The sequence below is a fragment of the Apodemus sylvaticus genome, chromosome 13 (assembly GCF_947179515.1).
Source record: "Apodemus sylvaticus chromosome 13, mApoSyl1.1, whole genome shotgun sequence".
Lineage (NCBI taxonomy): Eukaryota > Metazoa > Chordata > Mammalia > Rodentia > Muridae > Apodemus > Apodemus sylvaticus.
This window is the reverse complement of record NC_067484.1, coordinates 4,551,102-4,575,928: the sequence shown is the minus strand read 5'-3', so window position 1 is coordinate 4,575,928 and position 24,827 is coordinate 4,551,102. Positions and strand designations below refer to the sequence as shown.

Genomic DNA, 24,827 nt, shown 5'->3' with positions numbered 1-24,827 from the left:
ACACACGAACACACACACACACACACACACACACACACACACACAGTGTGTGTGTACACAGTGGTGAAAGCAACAGAATTTCCATTGAAAACAGTTAAGGAATCAGCTAAGCTTTCTAGGACTACCTTGTAGGTGATTTGAATGCTGTAAGGTGCAACCAAACATTCTGAGTGTTTGAGACTGTGTAGCCAGTGTGCCAGCTGAAGGAGCCCTTCTCAGGTTGTCAGGCCCACCTTCCAGGTGCCATTAAAAGCAGCTTCCCATCCAGCCCCTGAGGAGCATGCTACCCTACTCCAGGTCACGAGACAGCTACTTCTCCCTGTGGATGATGTTTCCAAGTAGTTCTGCATTCAACTCCAGATTATGGAGAAAACTTTCCTTCAAAAGAAGGAAGCTTTGTGTTGTCACCATAGAAGGCAAATCATTTTAAAACTTGGTATATTTTTAATCAGTAAATAAGCTACATTTAGACATCAGAGTTGAATGTTTTCTTACTTCCTGTTTGGCATTTGTTAATCAGTCCAACCAGTAACATTTGTGATATGTTTGTATTAAATAATCAGTGATGGTGATTGATCTTCATTATTTACATATTACTTTTTAGGGATGTTACTTTGACATTTATTTACCATTTAAGTAAATCTTATATCCAGGGATATAAACTGCCCAGATTTGTCTTCTTAGCACAGTAGCTCTCATTGTGTTGCTAGCCAATGAAAGTCTTTATTTGTTGCTTATTAGAACCCTCAGTCCACTCAAAAGTTCAGCTATAATTTAATTTGGGTGTTCAAAGAGCCTCCCTTGTTTTAAAACACGTTCTCAGTATTCCTTTACCATTTGTTGTGAGCCTATATTCTAACTCATGAATATGCATAAGAGCAGTAATACAGACATGTCATTTTAAAAGTTGTTGCCAAAACAGAAGTGTACCATTTTCTTTAGAAATTATGTATATGACAATGTAAATTTTGTCCTTTTTACTGCAGTTTCTTAGACATTCTGGAGCATTTTCACTTTTCCAGAAGTAATTTAAATTGTTTTGGTCTACTGATTTAGGATTTGTTCCTACAGAAATACAACCTTGAAGGTGTGGGGAGACAGGCCAAAGCTAAGCTTTGCAACCAAGAGTTCTGGTTAAAGCGCTTTCACAGTTGTAGCCCCTTGAAATTATAAGGTCTTTGTTTTGAAATTTACAAATTGCCAGCCTGGTAAGTTCTTTATAGCAACTGCTGGCAGTTTTACAGAGTCCAAGATACTTGCGGGTTTCAGTTGAAGTGTAATCGATTACACAAGCTAAGGACCAGAACTCCATTATCAGGGATCCCTCCACATGGAAGGCAGGATGTGGAACTGCTAAATGAGTCACTGCATGTGTGTGTAACCAGTGAGAATCACGTCAAGTCTGTCTTCTACATACAGGATTTAAGACTTATCAAAATGTACAGTATTGTCCTGTACCTGGGGTTCATGAGTTCACTGTCCCTGCTCTTTGTGTGTTTAGTACAGAGATGTAACAGCCCACACAAAAACATTTTTCTCTTATTATGACCTTAACATTTGCCAAAAGTGCCCCATACTGAAATTCCTTTTTAGTATCTTTTTTCCCCTTAGTCCAAAGCCAGACGTGTACCCAGACACACAGCCTCTGTGTATAGCAAGCTGTTTTACATATTGTGACTCGGCAATGTGCTGTCCTTTCTCTGCTTGATCTCTGCTCAGTGTCTGTGGATTACCAAGCTCCTTCTTTATTGTATGTCTTGTCAGCTATCCCTATTCATTTAACCTTTCATTAGCGTCTGTGCAGCTTCCCTGTCTGCAAAGGCAAGGAGAACCCGAAAGGCCCCACTGTCACAGTTATTAGATTTCTCCGTTACATCCCAGCAACCACAAAGAAGCAAGAGTGGAGACTATTGTCGTGCATGCTGCTGTCCTGGGGTGCAGCTCTTCTGTGCATGTCAAGGACATGTGCCACATGTTGATATGCATCCCAGGAATAAATGCGCAACATGGGGGATAGGCTGTCAGAGGCAGCAATGAGCTTTGTAGGAGTTATTGCGAAGACCAACAGTTAGTGAAGGAATGTTGCTTAACCAGCCAAGGAGATAGACAGAGTTGAGAGTTGCCAAGATCTGCCTTGTGGAGCTTGTCAGTCCCATTGTTTTCATCTAAACTTCATTTGAGGGGAAAATTGAATACCTTCGACAGGAATGAAAGTCTTCTTTTCTCCTTTAACCTCGGAGGGGAAAATGTTATTTCTGATGACTATTATGGTGCATTACAACTATTTTTGTATGGAATAAAGATATGTGAATGATTATGTTACTTACCTCTCATAATTTTTACAATGTCACTGCAAAATCGTGAAAAATGTTTTAACGGGGATTTGTATGTTTTATAAATCTGGTTTTAAAATGGAGCACGTGAATCTCCTTGTGCTCCTGCTTTGCTGTGGCTGCCATAGCACAGTGTGGCTATCACCTGGTTTTTATACATGTGTTTTCATGCTTGCTGAAATATGGAGGAGAAGAGGAATGATTACAGGTCACTTTCACATAATAATAAAGACAAATACTTGGATATGTAGAGTGGAAAAGATTTCATTTTAAACATCATAATGAACTCTCAGAGCTGGAAGAGAGCTCAGTTGGTAGAGCACCTCCCACAGGAGCATGAAGACTTGACCTTGCTCCCCAACATGTATAATGGGCCAGCCAGCGTGGCACCTTTCACTGCTGTTCTCAGGGCTGGGAAGGCAGTGACAGGCAGGTCCCTGGGGTTCACTAGCCACCCAGCTCAGCCTCATTGTTGAGGAGAAGGCAGGGAATCACCATGAATGCCATTGGTTCTGGTGTCTAATCTTGACCCACTCAGTGTTTGGGGATGTCTGCCTTGGAAAGCAGAGTTTAAAGTGAGCATACACTATAATGGCTTCAGTTACGGCGTTTCTGTGCATACACTTCCTTCTCTTTGTGGCACTGCCTGCTCATTCCTATTAGCCTAACAACCAGTTTGGTAATCTCTATGGCTGCCTCCCCACAACTGCTTGGTGATATAAGTCCTAGTGGTTTAGTTTTAACTGCTTTATTGTGAGATACCTCACATACCACCATGTAATCACCCTTTAAAATGTACATTAATAATACCCCATTATATGGATACACGGTTTCTTTTAGCATCATCAATTTATGGATTTTTTACTATTATGCATAATGCTGCTGAGAACTTTATTTGGGAGAGTGTCAGATGTTTTTATTTCTCTTGGATGTATACCTTTAAGAAGAATTGTTGGATCATGTGGCCTTCTTTTTGTCCATTTGAGTTGTCTTCAGAAAAACAAACCAAAACCAAAAACCAAAAAAACCTCTTGTGGTCTTAAAAAATACATATGTGGTAAAAGTTAGGACTATGTGTCCCGTGTTGCATGTTGGCTCTCTTTTACCATGTGGGTTTCAGGGGTTGAACTCAGGATTTCAAGCCTGGTGGCAAACACCTTTACCTGCTGAGGTATTCACTTCCCCTAGATTGTCTTTTTATAGTTGAGGTATAAAAGCTGTTGATACGGTGTGGTTACAATCCTCTATCTGATTCAAGATTTGCAAATACTTTCTCCCATTCAGTGAGCTGTCTTCTTATATTTTTGATGCCCTTTGAAACAATTTAAAATTTTTTGAAAGAAGTTTAAGAATGTTTTTTTCCAGACAAGATGTTATTACATGTTAAATGTTAACTCAATACTAGTGACAGTGAGCAACAGTGGCCCTCAGAAACATTCCTAACACTGTCTATCATTTTAATTTTGATGAAGTCCAACTTACATAATATTTTCCTTGTTCTCAGTTTTGGAATGTTGTCAAAAATAAAGCAAAACCAACCAACCAGACAAACAAAAACCAAACCCCAAAACGTGGTCTCACTTTACCCCTGCGTTTCTTTCCCTCCTTCTTTCAGTCCTTCTGGATAACACTATTACGTAGGGTTGCTGGATCATACCATGTGGTAGTCTGCCTTTTGTAGTTTGAGAAATTGCCTTTTTGGGGGTGGGGTTAATAACATTTGTACCATTTTATGCTCTTGCCAAGAGTGTCTATGTGTTGTATTTTGTGTGTCCATGTTGTCGCCAATGCCTGCTGTTATTTTATGATAAATATGGTGATAACAACTGTGAGGTGACATATCTCTTCTGTGGTTTTGTTGTCTCTACTGGCCTTGAAATCTAGGAATGGAATGATGCTCCTTTTTAGCCTCCCACCTACCAGTACTGATATTAGATCTAGGACCTCAGCCATTGAGATAATCACTCTACCACGGAGCTGTGTGTCCAGCTCCTATGTGTTTTATTTCAAGACAAAGTCTTACGAAGTTGCGTAGGCTGGCTTTAGACCCATGGATTTCCCATCCTTCTGCCTCAGTCTTTCTAGTAGCTGTTATGGACTTGAGCCAGCTGTAGCTTCCATTTATCCTCTAGCCTCAGCTCTCTTGGGTTGAGTGTGATAGGTAGACATAGGACCCTTTTTGATATTTTGTCCGTTTTAAGATTGGATTACATAGGTTTTGCTAGTTTTTGAGTTTTAGGAGTTCTTTATATATTTTGGATATTACTGTCATATCAGAAATTTAAATGTTTTCCTCTCATTCTGTGAGTTATCTTTCCTTCTGCTCGTTGCTTCTTTTGCCTTGGCCATGGAGGAGCTTTTAAGTTTTCTGTAGCTGCATGTGTCTGGCCTTGCTTTCTTTGCCTTCAGTGGTTTACATTTAAAGCTTAGACTTATCTGATCCCTAAAAGAGTAAAGGCTATGTTAAGAAAGAACATTATATTGTTTAGGGGAGGGGAAAAATCAGCTAACAACTCTTGGTGGAACTCCAGGGGACAAGAAATTTGTCATTCAGTAGCCAGAAGATGATAGGTGCAGGTTCCCTCTGAAACAGCTTGGGTTTACTTTGATGTTCCTTAATTATCATTGAGTTTAAAAGCAATCTAGGTGTTCTGTATGATAACAGACATACTTCATGCCCTGGAGGGTGGAATTAAGTACCTAGAAATAATTGTTTTTGGTTTTATAAATACCTCAAAAGGAAAGGAAGAAAAAACATTATTGAGAAAATTTGTCTTCTAGACATTCCATCATGAACAAAACATCACCAACAGAGATAAAACTGAAAATTGTTTTATGATATCCAAACTGAAAATAACCGGCTTAGTTAAGTTTTAAGTAAATACTGTGTTCAAATCTGGCATGATGTGTTTGCAAACAGCTCGCTCTCCAGTCTACCAGGTGTATTTTTCAAAGCCTCCCTTCACCAAGTTAGAGAAGCCTTCAAACAGGAAAAAGTTAACTTAATTTAGAGCAGTGATGTTAGATCACACTTGAATTTAAAGGAATATGTTAAAGAAAAAGGTCTAATTTTCTTTTCATTCATGCTAATAAAACCTATATTCATTTTTATTTAAATCATGGCTTTTCTAGCATTCTGATGAACCATTTTATATAATTGCTTTGTCTGCTTTTGGCTTTGTGACAGTTATTTTAGACAGAGTTTCATTATTATTTGGCATCAGCTATTAATTAGGTGGCCAAGTGGTCACATTTATATTTGGAAAGAATGTGGGGTTTTCCCCTCACAAGTGTTTACACATGAAAATAGTAATTAGCCAATTTAAAGTGATACCTCATGACATAATCTGAGGATTGTAACTTTGTTCCCTGTGGATATTCTGTAAAGAATTTAAAATCATTTATAAAATTGGTATGATAAAAAATTTTATATCTATCAGATACATGACCTTTGCTTATATACATACATACATACATACATACATACATACATACATATATATATACATTTTTTTTCTTTTTCTCTTTTCCTGAGGATTGGACTGAGGCCTCTCATGTGAGAGATAAGTACTCTATACTGACCCACATTAAATTTTATAACTTGTTTATATTGTACAAGCAATGTTACATTTCTGTTCTTAGTATGTCTTGTCATGTCTATATTGGATTAAGAAGATCACCTGTAATTATGGATTGATACCGTATTCGAGGACATAAAGAGTGTCACTAACTAGAATGTAAGTCATGCAAAGAAAGCCCTCAGTTCCCTGCCCCAAGGCTTCTGATCTCTTTTATTCTGTAATTAGAAGATTAGTGAAGTGCACTCTATCAACACCTGCCATGTTTGTATCCAGAAATAGTAGGAAAGTTAAAGATTTCCTCTCTTTCAAAATGGTTGGAATAAAACATCAGATTTCTTTGGAAACAGTCTCACTCCAGAGCCTATTACCTCTAATAAAAATTAACAGTGGACTTTGTTTTTAATCTCATAAGTTCTGCCAGGTCTCAAGCCAAATTTAAATGTCATCAGTTTACTTACAATAGTGTCTAGTGCATGAGTTAAATTCATTACTCAGTGCACTTCTTAAACAGCCTTCCTGTTTATTTAGGTTTATAGGGGTTTCTCTGGCTGCTAAATTGATCATAGAAACAGTAAGGTAGGCTAAGTGGAAGTGGAAGTCTTCCCAGCACTAGGGAAAGCAGAGATAGGCAGATCTCTGGGTTTGAGGTCAGCTTGGTCTGTAGAACAAGTTCTAGAACAGCCAGAGATACACACAGACACCCTGTCTCATAAAATAAACAAAACAAAATAACAGCAAGGTATTTTGGCTAGCATTTTAGTATACACATATATACACATATAAGCAAATGTTTTATAACTGAAACGATACATTTACTAACAATACTATTTTTTGTTTCTGTTAGGAGAAAGGAATTCTGGTCAAATTACGGTAGATTTGTTTGATTCCACATCTTGTCGGTGACTAACACTGTCAAATAAGTTATTGCCCTGACTTAATAAGTAAAATTTTGGTTGTATTTTCAGACAAAATGAATAAAATATAATTTACCAATAATAAAAGCTAAAAATTAAATACCTAAAATTCTACTAATAAACTGCTACTAAAGAGTTGTTGCTGCTCCCTAGGGACAACTGCTTTCATAAAATATTTTTGGTTCAGATTTCCTGGGGATTTAACTCCATGCTTCTAAATGATATGTTTATAGTCTCTGTGTTTTTGGTTTATCAACTTTAGACATTCTCTCTTGACTTCTTGCTATGACAGATGTTTTTAGTCCCACTTCTCACTACTGACCTTCCTCGTTCATCGGTCACTGACTTGGCTCCTCTCTGGGGTTCTGCCCAGAAGATTTAGCCTTCCTCCTTCGCCTCAGCCCCTCTGTGAGGATTTTGCTCCCTACACTTTGCTGACCAGTTCATGTTCTTCTATCTGTCTCCATCCTTCAGAACCATGGGCAAACTATGTAGTTTTTGAAAAAAATTTAAGAATTTTTATTGGCTTAGGTTCATATTGGCACTTTGGAACTCTTGAATAATAGACTAGAATATTGGGTCAAAAGGGTTTTTTTTTATATGTATACACTTGAAGAATTTAGTTTTTGTTTTGCTATTAAAATGTTTTGAAGATTTGTTATTTTACATACATGAATTCTTTGCCTGAATGTATGTCTGTACACCTGTGTGCCTGGAGTTCAAGTAAGTCAGAAGAGGCTGTCAGATGACCTGGAGTTGAAGTTACAGATGCTTGTTAGCCACTATGCCAATGCTGGGAACTGAACCCAGGTTCTCTGCAAGAGCAACAAGTGATCTTGACAACTGAGCCATCTTTGCAACCCACTTTCTGTTTTTTAAAGAGATAGATGATATATTTGCCATATTTCATTCTTCAAACAACTAAATTTTCTCATGTCAGCATCTACTCTTTCAAAGTATACTAAATAGGTATGTAATTTTTTTTCATATCCTGGTTCTATAATATTTCTTTCATTTTGAGTTTTTAAAGTTGTAATTAAAATTACTTGAATTATTATTGAATTTTTCCAGCGAAAATATTTTTATGTTCCAGTTATTTCTCTTCTAGGAATAGCCATTTCTAAGTCAAGAAGATAGGCTTTAAAAGTTTTGATTGCTTTAGAAAGGTTTTACAGGTCGGCTTCCTTTGCTTCTGTTTTTTTCACCTCACCTCTTATGGTCAGGGAACAGGACAATGAATTTAGAACAGGATCTGAGACATTGTTGTATATTTTTTGTTAGTTAATATTTGTTAGGTCACTGCACACTTACCATTATCATGCTTACTGAATCATTCAATTCAGGGAAGGCTTTTAAACAATACACACAAGGTATTAAAGTACTTTTAATAGATACCCAAATATGTTGAAAGAGTATCCTATAATTTACTTGTTTACTTAAAAATATGTATTTACTTTTATTTAAAAATTAATTTATAAAATGTGTTTCTAAGTTTGCTCAGCATTGTAATACTCTAGCTTTGTTTCTTAGCAGGACAGCCAGAGTAACCACCATTATTCTAATGGAGGCTTTGATTTCCTCACTCTGTAAAGAATGGCTTGCAGGTTAGGGGAATTTAATGTTTGTATCCATGTGAAGTTGTTTCTGTTTTCAATGTCTTTATCAATGAGATTAAAATGAACCTTTCTGGGACTGGTGAGATGGCTCAGTGGTTAAGAACACTGACTGCTGTTCCAGAGGCCCTGAGTTCAAATACCAGCACCCACATGGTGGCTCACAACCATCTGTAATGGGATTCAATGCCCTCTTCTGGAGTGTCTTCTGAAGACAGCTACAGTGTACTTACATATAATAAATAAATAAATCTTAAAAAAAGAACATTTTACATAGGGAGAAGTGCCATAGAAGCTACAGGAGGAACTCACATAGATATATTCACATAAATGTAAAGAAAGTCTTTGCTTAGGCTGGCCCAAAACTTAATTTGTAGCTCTCAGCTACAAATTGCCATATTTCATTCTTCAAACAACTAAATTTTCTCATGTCAGCATCTACTCTTTCAAAGTATACTAAATAGGTATGTAATTTTTTTTCATATCCTGGTACTATAATATTTCTTTTATTTTGAGTTTTTAAAGTTGTAATTAAAATTACTTGAATTATTATTGAATTTTTCCAGCGAAAATATTTTTATGTTCCAGTTATCTCAGCTTTGGCTTGGAGATCTTTCTGTCTTAGCCTCCTGAGTGCTGAGGTTACAGGCATGAACCACCACCCTAGCTTTTAAAAAAAATTTTTTATGGGGGGGCTCAAAAGTGACCACAAAGCAAACAAACCTACAAGAATATTTAAATTAAAAGTCAGTGATAAAGCAGAAATGACTCAGAAGACACTATATCAGTAAAGCCACCCAGACGGGTGACAGCTCATGAAAATTGTAAACCTGGGCTTCATTTTATAACCTGATAGCAGTTCAGCAATTTGGGGGTGTCCTTTCTAGTCGTCGTCCCCCTCCCCCTGGGGGCATTCATTTTAGCTGGTGTCTGCCTCTTCTAGGTAACTCAGAATGTGTGAGAGTAACTCTCAGCAGTCTTTACATTATGCATATGCTTGGGAAAAGAGGAGCCTAGTGAATCTAATGAGTTTCAAGGATTTCTTGAAGGTGTTTTGAGTAGTTTACTCCCACAATTTAAGGAGTGTCCTTGCTGCATACAATGTTTAACTTCTCTATAAATGTCCTGTCTTAAATCATATGGTTTCACTTTCTTTTGTCTCATTCCATGTCTTGAAGAGTTGCCCTCCAATTTGGAAGGGTTTAATGATGGAAGAAACTGTGAGGCAACGTGAGAATGTCAGGAGTCCAGATCAGTAGAGGATGAATAGGATTGAGATACAGTAAAATCTTAGAGGACGGGTTTGGTTTGTCAAAGAAATTTGGTTACACCCCATAAGAGAATAGAGGCACAGAAAGTCCTTTACTTTTTAAAAAAGTTGTGCAAGTTTTTTCCTTTCTTACTCTAACTTGGTTTATGGTGGCCTATTCAAATTCTTAGACTATGTTTATTTCCACATGTGTTTCCACTAGAAGACTTTGTAAATTTTTTGTTGGGATTGTAAATTCATTTAAATTTTTTTGTTATATTTATCCATGTATTAGTTTTCTTTTGCTGTGATAAAATACCTTGGCCAAATGCAACTTAGAGAAGAATTTATTTTGACTGTGGTTCCAGAAGAATATAATGTCAAGGGTGTGGGGCTGTGGAACATAGCAGCACATGGCCAAAATAGGAATTATCTCTTAGTGATAGACTTCTTTTAGCAATGTCAAATCTCATAAAGTTTTCATAACATCTTCAAAATGGCAACAACAGCTGGTGACCAAGTATTCAAATACATGAGCCTGTTGGGGACATTTTAGTTTAAACCACCCCAATGTGTTTATTGTGTGTTTAATGTGCTCATGTGGAGGTTAGAGGACAACTTGTGGAAATTGGTACTCTTCCTTCTACCATGTAATGGTTTCAGGGCTTGAATTCAGATCATCAGACTTGGTGGCAGTCTACTGAGCCATCTCACTACTTCAAATTCACCTTTTTTTAAAAAGATAGACTTATTAATTAATTAGCTAATTAATTAATATATGAGCACATTGTAGCTGTCTTCAGACACACCAGAAGGGGGTATCAGATCCAATTACACATGGTTGTAAGCCACCCTGTGGTTGCTGGGAATTGAACTCAGGACCTCTGGAAGAGCACTCAGTGCTCTTAACTGCTGAACCATCTCTCCAGATTCCCCAAATTTATTTTTTAAATATTTTCATGTTTAATAATTGTTTTCTATAGTTAGCTGGGAAGTCTATTACAGTTGTGCTAACTGTATAAACTGCTTTATCACTGACTTTTAAATATTCTTGTAGATTTGTTTGCTTTGTGGTACCAGGGGTTGAACCTATGTCCTTAAACATGCTAGGCAAGTTTGCAAGAGCTAGAGGGGCATTCTGTCTTTCCCCTTTCTTTGTTTGTTTGTTTGTTTCTTTCTTTCTTCTTTCTTTCTTTCTTTCTTTCTTTCTTTCTTTCTTTCTTTCTTTCTTTCTTTCTTTCTTTCTCTCTCTCTCTCTCTCTCTCTCTTTCTTTTCTTTTCCTTCCTTCCTTCCTTCCTTCCTTCCTTCCTTCCTTCCTTCCTTCCTTCCTTCCTTCCTTCCTTCCTTCCTTCCTTCCTTCCTTCCTTCCTTCCTTCCTTCCTTCCTTCCTCCTCTTTTCTAATGCCAAAACTGGTTTTGAATTCACTCTGTAGCCCAGATTGGATTTGAACCCTAGGTATTCTCCATCAGGCTTGCTAGTTGCTGGAATTATAGGTCTTTCTGTGCTACAGTGTTTACCTGTAGGTTTCTAAAAGTTAATTATATATTAAGAATTATTTGTTAACAATGAGGGTTTGCCTGCATGTATGTGTGTATATATGTATACATACATACCATGTGTAGGCCTAGTGTCTTAAGAAAGCCAGAAAAGAGCATTGGGTTCCCTTGAATTGGAGTTACAAGTGATTGTGAGCTTCCATGTGTGTGCTGTATACTATGCAAGAGCAGCAAGGACCAATGTGCCATCTGTCCAGTCCCCCTTATGGATTATTTTAAAAATATCTTAAGGCTGGGGATGATGGTATATCCTTTTAATCCCAACATTTCAGAGGCAGAGGCTGGTGGATCTCTTGAGTTCAAGGCCAGCCAGAGACCCTGTCTCAAAAAATATTTTTTTTTTATTTTAAAAAAAGTGTATATGTGTATGTACACATAACATGCCAGTGCATATGTGTGCATGTGAAGGCCAGAGAACAACCTTATATGTTGTCTTCAGGACACTTTCTATTTCCTTTGAGATAGGTGATCAGAGAGCCACAGGGATTCTCTAGTTTTGGCTTCTTCAAGACTAGGATTACAACTAACTATGTGCCGTTTGTAACCCTGGTAATTCTTTGTGGGTTCTGGGATCAAACTTAGGTTCTGGTGCTTATAAGTCAAGTGTGGAACCATCCTCTTAGCCTCCAGGTATAGTTTTTAATCTTCTCAAATAATTCATGGCTTGCTTTGCAACTTATCTTTTGTCTTTTAGAACTATGAAGATACTGAACAACTGTTCTTCATGCAGTGCTCAGCAGTGTCCATATTGATTGTGTCTATAAATTTGTGGGGCAAATTACCACTTGTTTTCAGAAAACGTGTAAATCATCTTCACCTTCACTTTTCTGTTGCATAGAAACAATCTCCTTTCCCCTACCCCCAAGACAGTGTTCGTTTCTCTGTGTAGCCCTGGTTGTCCTGGTACTCCCTCTGTAGACCAGGCTGGCCTGGAACTCAAGATATAGGCCTGTTTTTGCCTCCCAAGTACTGCAAATAGAGGTTTGCATCACTACCTCCCAGCTGAGGGTTTTTTTTTTTTTTTGGCTTAAATTTATGTGTATGTGTGTTTTGCCTTTATGTATGTTAGCATGAGCCCACTGAGCTAACATAAAAGCAATCTTTTCTTAAAAAAAGATTTATTTATTATATCTAAGTACACTATAGCTGTCTTCATACACACTAGAAGAGAGGGCATCAGATTTCATTACAGATGGTTGGGAACCACCTTGTGGTTGCTGGAATTTGAACTCAGGACCTTTGGAAGAGCAGTCAATGCTCTTAACTGCTGAGCCATCTCTCCAGTCCCATGAAAACAATCTTAATGTGTGCTTTTTTTTATGGCTTTGTTCATTGTTAAGTTGTTTTGGTTTTCGCACTTGCACTATGACCACTTTTATTGTTCTCTTTCCTCTCCCCTACTGCTTGTTTCCTTCCACTTCTCAAATAGTATTCCTTCTATATTCATGATATACAAACACATGCAAATATACTTATGTGCACATATACATGCATAATATAGTCTTGAGAGATTTATAAGACAAAACATTAAATATTTATCTTAGTTTAGCTTATTTCACTCAACATATGATGGGTTCTATTTCCATTTATTATCTTGCAAGTTACATATTTCACTCCTTTTTTAAAATGTTAAATTATTACTTTTTTGAAACTGTTATATTTTATGGGTAAGTATTTGCACAGTTGTACTACAGAGTGCTTGTAGAAGTCAGAGAACAAGTTTGTCAAGTTGTTTTTCTTCTTTCACTTTCATGTTGATTCTGCTTATTAAATTTGCTGTTGGTCTTGTATGACAAGTACTTTGCCCTTTAAGCCACTGTATCCTTTATAGCTGAATAAAATTCCATTTTGTAGACATAATTACATTTTATTTGTCTTCATCTATTGATGGACATTTAAGCTGACTTGTATCTTTAATAGTGAATAGAATTGCAGTAAGTATTGTGCGCGCAGGTACCTTTTGTGGTAATGCTGTTTTTGGATTCTTTTGGGTATATACATAGGATTGATGTAGCTGGATAGGACAGTCCTAGTTTTTGAGGTTATAAAGAACCTCCATACTTCGTCCATAATGGCCACATATATTTTCATCCCCTCATTCCCTTTTGCTCTTTTATTTTGTTTCATGTGCTTTCCTAGGCCTCCTGCCTATACTCATTGTTTTTATATAATGTCTTATTTTCTTCAAAGCTTCTTAATGGTGAAAAGGCCCAGAATACCTTTCAGTAAAGATTATATTGATTGCATGTATACCATTTCTGAATGGTCAGAACTCTCCCTTTTATTACTAGAAAGTGAATAAGGGATAAAGTCAGTCATGATTCGGATCACAGAAGTATATTATTTCCATCACCTTAGATGGAAAAGATTTGAAAATGAATTTAAAGCATGATAGAGGGATATACCAGAAAGTGAATCAATATGCATCTGTATATTCATTACTTTCTTTGTGGCTATGATCAATACAGAATCATCTTAAGGAAAAGTTCGTTTTGTTTGGATCATGGTTCTATTTCTCCTCCCCCCCCACCAAGATTCTACCGCTTACCACCCACCCAATTGCTTATGGTTTTAAAAAGTATAGTTTTTCATGGTCAGGAATAGTGTTGCAGCAGGAAGATAGATCACTTTCCTGGAGCTCTTTGTAGCCTAATGGATCAGGATTCAGAGCATTTGTGCTAGAACCAGAAATTACTATCACCTTTAAAGCCTTGTCTCACCAGTCCACTTCGGCTAGTTAGGCCACAATCCTCAAATTTCCACAACTTCCCAAAACAGCAGCACCAGCTGGTGGCCAAATGCTCCACGTGTGAACATACATGATGTTTCATATATTTTTAAACCATAATAGAGTGTATCATAGCTGGTTCAATACTGTCTTACTTGATATGCCTTGTATTGAACCTGGTATGGCCTGATGCTTAGCTTAGATTATTTTCTCCCATACACCTAGGTCTAAGAAGTAGTGGAAGATTTGCAGGGGTAGGGGCTGTTGAAATCTCTAGCTTTGGCTGTCCAGGAACTTGCTCTGTAGAACAGGCTAGCTTTGAACTCACAGATCTGCCTGCCTCTGCTTTAAAGGCTTGTACCACCACACCCGGCTTGATTTTTTTTAAAAATAGGTTTATTGTGTGTGTATGATTATATTGCCTGGATATTTGTAAGTGTACCACCCTTGGCCAGAAAAGGTTATTGGACCTCTTAGATCTTTAGTTATAGGTGGTTGTGAGCTGCCACATAGGTGCTAAGACTGAACCTGGGTCCTTTGCAAGAATAGTAAGTGTTCTTAGGTGCTGAACCAGCTCTCTAGCTCTCAATGCTCTCTCTCTCTCTCTCTCTCTCTCTCTCTCTCTCTCTCTCTCTCTCTCTCTCTCCTCCCTCCTTCCGTCCCTCCCTCTCCTTCTCCCTCCTCTCTCCATCTCCCTCCTTCCCACACTCTCTCCCTCCCTCCCTCCCTCCTCTCAAAAGAATGATTTTACATCATATGTATGAGTGTTTTGCCTACTGAGTCATTGCTCTAGCTCTCTCAACAGTGTTTTAGAATACATATATTTGAGTGTTTGTTTTGTATACTGTTTGTATTTTTATAAATATTCTATAGTTACATGAAAATAGATTACTACTTAATCATATAAGTATTTTTACTTTATTATTCAAGGTGATATATTTCTGTATAGGTGACTGTTATTCTGACCTATGTGACTTAAGTTTTCATGTCATGCTTGTCTCAACCAAAAAATATCCAGCCAAATTATTTTGGTACTCATCAATTCAATTTTTAGATAAAAACAGTACTCTTGAACTTGACCAAATCATCAGTCCATGCAGTTACAGAGATTGAACCAATCTATGTATATATATAAAAGTACACATACATATGTATTAATTTGCCTTTTAATTTTTTTGTATGTATGGTTTACCTGCATATATTTTTGTATATTTTGTGCATGCCTGGTGCACATAGAGTCTAGAAGAGGGTATCTGATCTCTGAAAATTGTAGTTACAGATGGCTATGAGCCACGATTTGGTTGCTGGAACCAAACCTAGGTACCTTCACAAGTAATAAATATTCTTAACTGCTGAGCAATCGTGTATATTTTTAGGCTTGTGGTAATATTTTTAGTTTTGGGTGTTTGTGTGGACTCAGTAATTATTATTTGTGCTTCGGATTACAAAATTCATTTTTAGCAGTACAAGAAGCAGGCCAGAGAGATGGGTCACTGGGTAAGGGTTCCTGTCCCGAAGCCTGACCACGAAAATTCAATTCATATGGTAGAAAGGGAGAACTAAGTCCTGCAAGCTGTCCTTTAACTTCCACATGTACAGTATGGTGCAGTGTACATGTTCACACTATAAATGATGTAAAAAAGAAAAAAAAATTAAGAAACAAGTTCTAAGGTTCATCCACAATCTTGCTCATCCTAGTTTGATTTCTTTGACTTCCTTATTCTTTGTATCACACTTTGCTTTAGAATTCTGTAGTTTTGTCACTACCAGCTATGCATTGTTATAGAGAAATAAATCTGAGACCAACTTGATTCTTCTGCCCACATTTTTTTTTTACTTGATTTCCTTCTCCTAGATGCCCATGTTATTGCTTTAAGTTTAGTACTTCTTGCTCAAATATGTTCTATTTATTCTATATTTTTATTTTCTTGTGAATTAGTTTAGGCTGTATTTATTACGGAAAGCTTATATATGACTTTTAAACACTGAGACATTTCTCTAGCTTCAACTTTTATAGTTAGTCATTTTTATTTTTTAAACTACATTTTAAAAGTAAACTTATACAGTATCTTATTGTCAGCGTTTTGAGATACAGGTAAAGGAGACAGTTTCACACTGTCTACCTCAGCAGCCTAACATATTCCCAAAGAGTTTTAGGAAAATTGACTCAAGCCAAACCAGCATTTGTGAATTTGACTTGAAAAGAAGTCAGGACTAGACAGCATATTATGAAGCAGACAGAGTTTAGTAAACATTTTAATACAGGTTTAAGCATGTATTAATAGGTGTCTTGTAGGTTTACAAATGGTGAGGAAAAAAGTCTTCCCTCAGGAATATTGGAAGTTAGAATATTTTTACTGTAAGCAGGGAGTCAGGGGAGGAGGGCTCACAGCAACTCTCATTAGAAACATAGTTTGGATGATGTTTGGAGCTGGCTAGTATTTTTCTTAAAAGGTGGTAGCGAAGGTATAGGCTTGTTCTTGAGATTCTTTTGTTTTGTTTTGTTTTTTGTTTTTTGTTTTTTTTTTTAATTTGGTTTTTTCGAGACAGGGTTTCCCTGTATAGCCCTGACTGTCCTGGAGCTCACTCTGTAGACCAGGCTGGCCTCGAACTCAGAAATCCGCCTGCCTCTGCCTCCCAGAGTGCTGGGATTACAGGCGTGTGCCACCACTGCCCGGCTCTCCATGCTGTCTTAACTACCCGTCAACTCAAAGACCCTCCTTCTACTTCCTGAGACTGTTCTTGAGATTCTAAAGAACATTGTATTTGTTAGACTATGGGAAGACAATGGATAATTAACATTTTCTACATGTATCCTAAGATAGGACAATATTTTGTGTCTTCTTTTGGTGATGAGGAAACAGCTCAGTCAGTAAATTGCCTGTTCCAAAGCTTGAGAGGATCCCAGTTTAGATTCCCTGCAGGGACTTAATGCTAGAAGGGCCGGGGGCAGCCCTGGAGCTCATTGGTTAGCCAATTTACTCAAATCAGTGAGCTCAAAGTTCAGCGAGAGACCCTGTCTCAAATCTGAAACCACCAGCTGTTGGTCCTTGCCTTCCAGACTCAAGCACTTATATGCACACATCTTATTTTTCTGTTTTATAATACCACTATAGGTTTTATCCTACTTTATGGATAAGAAAATGAAGCTTGGGGAAAAAAAATGAGATGACTAAATTTGGCAAGACTAAGAAGAATTGAAATGCAGACTTAGTCCTGACATATAATACCATATAATGTATATGATCTTCTGTTCTCAGGAATTCCTGCTGCATCAGATTTCAGCAGAGAAGTATGCTGATGATGTTGTATTTAAGCACGAGCTACAACATACAAAGGGCATCAGGATATGTCTAGATAAACTCATCAGGATATGTTTAGAATATAAGAGTCATTTAAGTTTGTAGGGAGAGAGAAAGAATGAGAATTTAGATGACTTTGACAACAGAACAGCTTTATTTAACCTGAGAATGACACACCATGGTCAGATGTAGGTGGTAGAATGTACCTGTTAATTCTAAGGAAGAAAATCCTTTTGGCAGAATATTAGAAAGTCTTTATAAATATGGAATGACTGTTTTTTGCCTGTCTGCTCCATGGTCCCCCCCCCCCTTTTTTTTAACCAGTTAGGAAGTCAGCTCACTGTAGCCTATGACTCAAATGTAAAGAAAAATATTCTAATTGTAAGCAGTTTTAATGTTGATTAGAAATCTATAAAGATTATTAGATTGGATCTTTAAAAAAACTATAGTAGAAATGTAATAAATTTTTTGCAGTTGTTTGTTGATATATCACTTTATTAGTTACTTTTCTATTACTGTGAAAAAACACCATGACCAAGGCAATTTATAAAAGAAAGTGTTTAATTGGGCTTACAGTTCCAGAGGATTAGACTTTATGATGGTTGAATAAAGGCATGGTGGCAGGAACACCTGAGAATTTGACTCTTAAACAGCAAGCAAGAGACACAGTGCTAATCTCAATGCTCACTGCTGCTGACACATCTCCTCCATTAAGGCCATACCTCCTAATCCTTCCCAAACAGTTCTACAAACTGGGAACCAGGTATATGAACATGAGCCTATGAGGGCTGTTCTCATTCAAACCACCACTGGTATTTTTCCAATATTGATTTATTAATGAAGGTTGAGGAAATGATTGTTTGTGTAGTTACAGTAATTACAAAACACACCTCTTTTCTGTTTCTCAACACTATTACAGTAGATGTGTAGCAATTCCTGTGATAGAGTGGTAACATTATTTTGGTAAATCATAATTTACTTAAGAGAATCTACAGAATATTTAGATAAAAGGTTTTATATGTTACCTTAATGGTTTAAAGAATTGGGCATGATGGTGCACTTCTGTAATTTCAATTCTAAGTTGAGGCAGGATTATAAATTCAACGCTAGCCTGGACTACATAGTGAGACTTTACCTCAGAAAGCCAGAAACTTGCAAAGATGGAAAGTTAAAAAAAAAAAGATTCAAAGAGGATCTGCTGTAAAGATGGGACTCTAAGTTTGGGGTCATGGTTTTTGCCTTTAACCCTAGTGCTGGGGCACTAGGGAGGCAGAGCAGGCTATCTAGGGACAGACAGTGAGACCTTGTCTAAAAAACCAAAATGTTTATTTTTATTATTACTATCATCATTGTTATTTGTTTGTTTGTTTATTATTGAGACAGGGTTTTTCTGCATAGCCCTGGCTATCCTAGAACTTGTAATATAGACTAAGCTGGCCTGGATCTCAGAAATTCGCTCACTTACCTCTGCCTCCCAAGTGCTGAGATTAAAGGCATGTGCCACCACTGCCTGGCAGATATTTCTTAATATCTGTTATCTAGTCAGATTTCATATATTCAGTTAACTCATAAACATCTCTTACCTCTTTAATGTTTAGATTCTATAGAAAATTGCTTGCAATCCCAGGTCTTGTCCTTATAATTTCTCACATGTAGCTTCTATTAGTTATATTCATAACAGGGATTCTCTTAACGTGTTTCTCTGTGTGTTTTATATTTGACTCTTTTTTGTTGTTGTTGTTGTTGTTTGTTTTTTTTGTTTTTTTTGTTTTTTTGTTTTTTTTTTGTTTTTTTTTGAGACAGGTTTCTTCCTGGTTGTCCTGGAACTCACTCTACTGTAGACCAGGCTGGCCTTGAACTCAGAAATCCGCCTGCCTCTGCCTCCCAAGTGCTAGGATTACAGGTGTGCACCACCACGCCCCGTTTTATATTTGACTCTTACTATGAGCTTTGAACAGGTTCAGTTTTGCTACATGAGATTACCTCAAAAATAATGACTTTTATCTTTTAAAGATTTATTTGGCTTATTCATTTTACATAGAAATTTTAAAAAATGTAGAAAAAGTAATAAAGTGACATTTCTGAAACTTTTCAGCTTAATGTATTTTTATTTTTTAAGCCAGAGGACAATCTTGCTTTAAAAGAAAAAAAGCAAAACAAGTCCCAAAAACCCAGAGAAGGCAAACTTTAAATTTCTGCAGTTTCTTAAAGTAGGAAGATAAAAAGGAGGAAGAAGAAGCTATGTCTTTTGAATCAGGAAAAGTTAAATTTGTTTGAGTAATTCAGAAAATTGTGCATGTTCAACTTAGCCATACCCAGGGGCTCCATAAACAATCGCATAACTGGAGTTTTTTAGAGAGAAATGTTATTTGATAACATAATTATTATTTCAGTATTTGATAATAGAGTGCAAGGTTCTTCTACTTTCTTTGGTTTTCAAAATAATGTATTGCTTGCACAGAGTAGGCCAAGAATTGGATGATGAGATGGCTCTGTGGAAAAGATGTTGTTACCAAGCCTGCTGACCTGAGATTGATTCTTTATATGGTTGAAGAAGTATATCCCTCCCTCCCATCCTTTTTTCTCTGTAGCTTTGGCTGTCCTGGAACACATTCTATACACCAGGCTAGCCTTGATCTCACAGATATCTGTCTGCCTCTGCCTCCTGAGTGCTGGCATTAAGCCAGCTGTGGGATAAGACCCAAATCAAAATGACAAAATGGTTTACTAGCACCTAATTATAACAGCCATGGCTGGTTGGTTTTGTGTGTGTATGTTAGTTACTCATGTATTGAACTACATTTGTCTATCCTTCACGGTTATTATTCATACTAATACTCAACTCATAACATTTTTAGCCAGTGGGGCTTCTAACTGATAGCTTTCGTTTTATTTAGTATTGAGAAGAGCCTAACACATTTTATTGAGTATTGAGAAGAGCCTAACATATTTTTTCCTTATGCCTCAGACTTAGAATCTGTCATTTCTTCACAAAACCCTGCTTCACTGTTAGCTGTAAATTTGTATTAGAAGACCATATTGTGGATACTAGGAATGTTCATCATACTGAGATGACTGTTTCCCTGAACCTTTTCTGGTGTATAAGCCTAGTTTTTAAAAAAACACTTTATGAATTTGTATTGATCCTAATAATTCATGTTTGTTCACTTTTCATATGCTCTCATCTTTTTAGAGACATGTCTGACAGGATCTTCTTTTCCCACCCTCCAAAAGCTGAAATCAGAGAGTATACACTATTATGCTTACTCTTAGTTTTTGTGGATTCATGCCTCTCCCCCTGCCCCAAATTAGTTGATTATTTCTCAGAGCGAGGTCTGATTCTATAGCCTGGGCTGCAAGGGAAGATCCTATTTAAAACAACAGCAGCAATAACCACAACCATTATAGTGTCATATGTCTGTAGTCTTAGCAAAGAGGCTAAAGGGTAAGGCCAGCCAGTCTACATACAAATTTCAGGCCCACTAAGACAAAATCGTGCCTTAAAAAAAACAAAACAAAACCAAAAAAACCTGAAAAATCAAGAAATAAAACTACTTGATTGCATGAATTTCATTTGCTCGTGGCTATGGCTACTGTAATTTTTCTATCTATCGAAACCTTAGAGAAACAATTTCCACTTGCACTTTTCCACCTTAACCTTGTTAGTGTTGTTCTAGTTATCTTTACTGCTTATGCTGAAGACGGTTTTGGCTCTCTTTTTTGAACCCAATGGCCTTAATTGAGATAGTGTTTCCATGCTGTAGAAGAGTGAACTTATCATTGTTGGCTATTTACTCTGTTAAACATATTAGCTTCTTTGTTTTCCTGCTTTCCTCTCTGGCAAAAACCCTGATATATTCTGAGGATGTCTCTCAGTGGTAGAAGACTTGCCTAGTGTATGCAAGGTCCAAAGTACAGTCTATAACTCTGCAAAGACAGCCCCTCTCCCAACATATACAACATATATGTGCTGTAGAAATTTAACATTAAGTAAGTTTCCCCCTTTCAAACAAGTATCTCATCTTGTGTTTCCTATTTTAATACATTTGTGTCATTTTAAGAACTAAGATGAGATATACTATGTTCAAATGTAATAAACAACATATATACAAATAATAGTAGATAAACATATCTATGTTCACAGTATTATACAACCATTAACCTTTTCTAGTTTCAAAACCATTTCACCACTTCATCAAGTATCTTCAGTGTTTGTGTTATTTATAAGTATGTACCAACATGCCTAGCATGGTTTTTAAAGAATGACTGCTATCTTTTTAACTATGTATACATTTGTGTCTGTATATGGGTTTGTGCATTTGAGGCCAGAAGATGGCATCGTCTCCCCTAGAGCTGGAGTTACACCTAATATGGGTATTGGGAATCAAACTCAAGTTCTCTGCAACTGCTATATCATCTTTTTCTTTTTTTCTTTTCCTCTCTTTTCCTTTCTTTCTTTCTTTTTCTTTTTTTAGATTTATTTATTTATTTTATGTATATGAGTACAATGTAATTGTCTTCAGATACCAGAAGAGGGCATCGGATCCTATAATAGGTGGTTGTGAGCCACCATATGGTTGCTGGGAATTGAACTCAGGACATCTGGAAGAGCAGTTAGTGCTCTTAAATAACGAACCATCTCTCAAGCTCCCTGGTATATCATCTTTTAAGCTCTGAGCCATCTATCCAACTTTTTTTTTTTGGTTTTTTGAGACAGGGTTTCTCTGTGTAGTCCTGGCTGTCCTGTAACTCACTCTGTAGACCAGGCTGGCCTCGAACTCAGAAACCCACCTGCCTCTGCCTCCCAAGTGCTGGGATTACAGGCGTGCGCCACCACGCCTGGCTATCTATCCAACTTCTAAAACTGGTTTTTGAACATTTAAACCTCCCAAGCTCGCCCTACTTTTTGAAAATGTATTAAGAACAAATACATTCCAATTCTTCCAAGGGTTATCATTGCTCCATGTATGAAGTTGAAACTTAATATGGCTAACAAACGCCTTTACTTTCCAGTTTTTGCCATTTTGTCTTGTTTCATTTATGCCTCCTTGTTCAGTATAGGCCCAGTTCTTCATTGTAGATATTCTATAAGTCTTTCTCTTTCCCTTTCTCCCTCCAAGGCAGGGTCTCATTATTAGTCACAGTCATTTTGCAACTTAACCCACCTCTACTTCCCATGTTCTGGAATAAAATGTGTGTGTCCCTCTGCGCTGCACCCCCTTCCCCCTTTTTAAACTTTTGAGACTAGACATCACAATATAGACTTGGCTGGCCTCAGAGTTGTGGTGCTCTTCCTGCCTTTTTTTTTTTTTTAAGCTATTAAAGATTGTTATATGCCCTTCTTTTGTACTTCTTTAACCCCTATTCCTTGTACTACTTTTAGGTTACCTATTTCACATTGTCCTTACTTATATATTTTTCTGGAACAATGAACCCATGATAGTCAAATGCTAGGTAATACAATACAGGCTGCAACTATAATGAATAGGATTTTTAACAGAAGTCAAGATTATTTAATAAATTATTTTTAAAAAGGTTTCAAAGATAGGAGGGCAGTTCTTGAGCTAGACCTCAAAGGAACCATTCCCATCAACACTAAAGTGTGTATGTGTATTCTTTTTTAGTAGCTAGCAACATAGTTGGGATTCAGTGAAAGGTATATGATTATAAACATAATAAGTTTAAAATGCAAATCATATCTTAATGGTATTTTAAAATACAGATTTTATCTGTTTGCTTTGCTTATTAGATTTATAAAATCTGTGTTCAAAATCCAAGAAAAGAAGTTCTTTGTGTTAAAATACAATTTAATTCTTTATTTTTATCATTTTGTTGTTGTTGTCTGCATGTTGTGATGTACATTAATTACTTTATTGTTAGTTGGACAAAATAATTGATCAAAACAGCTTTAGGAAGAATTGTTTATGGTTCATCAATTATTTAGTTCGTCATGCTTGGTAAGGTATGATAGCTGCAATGTGACAGCAGTAAAATGATGGGAGTGGGTATGAGTCTTGTATTCTGTTTCACAATCCTTTTAGAATAGTTCCAACCACATTCCAAATTAAACTGTTTTAGAAGCACCCTCAGACATGCACAAGAGGTGTGTCTCCCAAGTAATTTCAAATTCCAGTAGATTGACAAATGAAGATGGACCTAATAGCCCTATATGAAGTTGTAATTGTTGAACTAAAACCACCTTTGATTGCTCAAAGTTATGGAGTTAGTGCTTCCATAGTTACCAGCACACTGTTTGGCATTTTATAATACTCTGTGTTGTATTATATTTGCTTTCATGATTAGATGGCTTATCTTGATGATGGGCAAGTACTGTATGAGAATCATGTACTCATTTAGATTTCTGGCAAGTCCTTTCTAAACTGCTCTTAAACATGTTTTGTCCTTACTCACTGCCCAGTTTGAATCAGTCAGTCCTCAGCTCTCTTGACAAAATAATAACTTTTCTGGTGATTGTTGTGTATACTTACTATCATGATTCTTATCCTGCCTTCAAAGATGATAGTATATTAAAATTATCAAATTATATAGTATACCTATTATATATACCTATAGGTATATATAGTATACGTCTAATGTCAGTTACACTTACTTAAGGCTATTTGAAAAACTCATGCGATCTGCCCATTACAAAGACATCCTTATTTTATTACGTCCATCTCTGTAAACTCTTAAGGTTATACTCTTCCTAACCTGTTGTTTGATGATCCTTTGTTGGCCTTTGTTTTTCTACCTTACTAGTTCCTTGTCTCGATTCTTAATTTTCTGCCCTCATCATCTATTCTTCATGGCAGAACACTGTTTAGAAGAGAAGAATCTTATGATACCATCACTATTTCTGTAGGCACCAGCTATTCTTAGAAAGCTATTCCTGTTGCATAGTTGAATGTACCTCAAGGCATCATGGCAATCAGACAGATGTTAATGTAAGTAAGAGTTGAAAACACTCGGCAATTCTGACGTAAAAGTGCTTTTGGTTGTTTTTTAAGAATTAGTCTTAAAGGCTATAGAAAACTTGCCATTTCTGATTTGATTTGACTTTTGATTTTCTTTCAACTAAAATCTCTTGTGAGAATCAGCCTTATTTGCATTTTGATTGCCTCTCATAAAACCTACCCAGAATGCTAAGAGCTTTGGTTGAATCCCAAGGTAGATGTAGGAAGACAAAACAATTCCATCTGGATAGGTTAATATACCCATGGCTTCCTTGTTGTATGGAAATGTTATAGTTATGAAGTAGCATTTTAATAGTTTTCATAGTTTATAGCTTATTTATGGTCATACTTTACCTGTTGGAGAAAAACTGTTTTAAAGTTTTTATTGAAATTTTCTTTTTCCACAGAACTCAACAAAAATCCAGTGGAAGGCTTTTTAGCAGGTTTAATAGACGACAATGATCTCTATCGTTGGGAAGTCCTTATTATTGGTCCTCCAGATACACTTTAGTAAGTATACTGGAACTGACATCTTCACTCCTTCAACTAAAATTAAAACTTAATTTTGAAAATTGAAAAAAATTCTAAAGTAGCAA

General features: G+C 36.6%; 1 long non-coding RNA gene across 1 annotated transcript in view; it reads left to right on the top strand.

Moving 5' to 3' along the window:
* Positions 1 to 24,827, top strand: part of LOC127663599 (uncharacterized) — a 35,173-nt gene that overhangs the window by 4,074 nt on the left and 6,272 nt on the right. Inside the window, exon 2 of the long non-coding RNA XR_007972996.1 lies at positions 24,639 to 24,741. This is a non-coding gene — a long non-coding RNA (uncharacterized LOC127663599). The remainder of the gene's footprint in view (positions 1 to 24,638; positions 24,742 to 24,827) is intronic.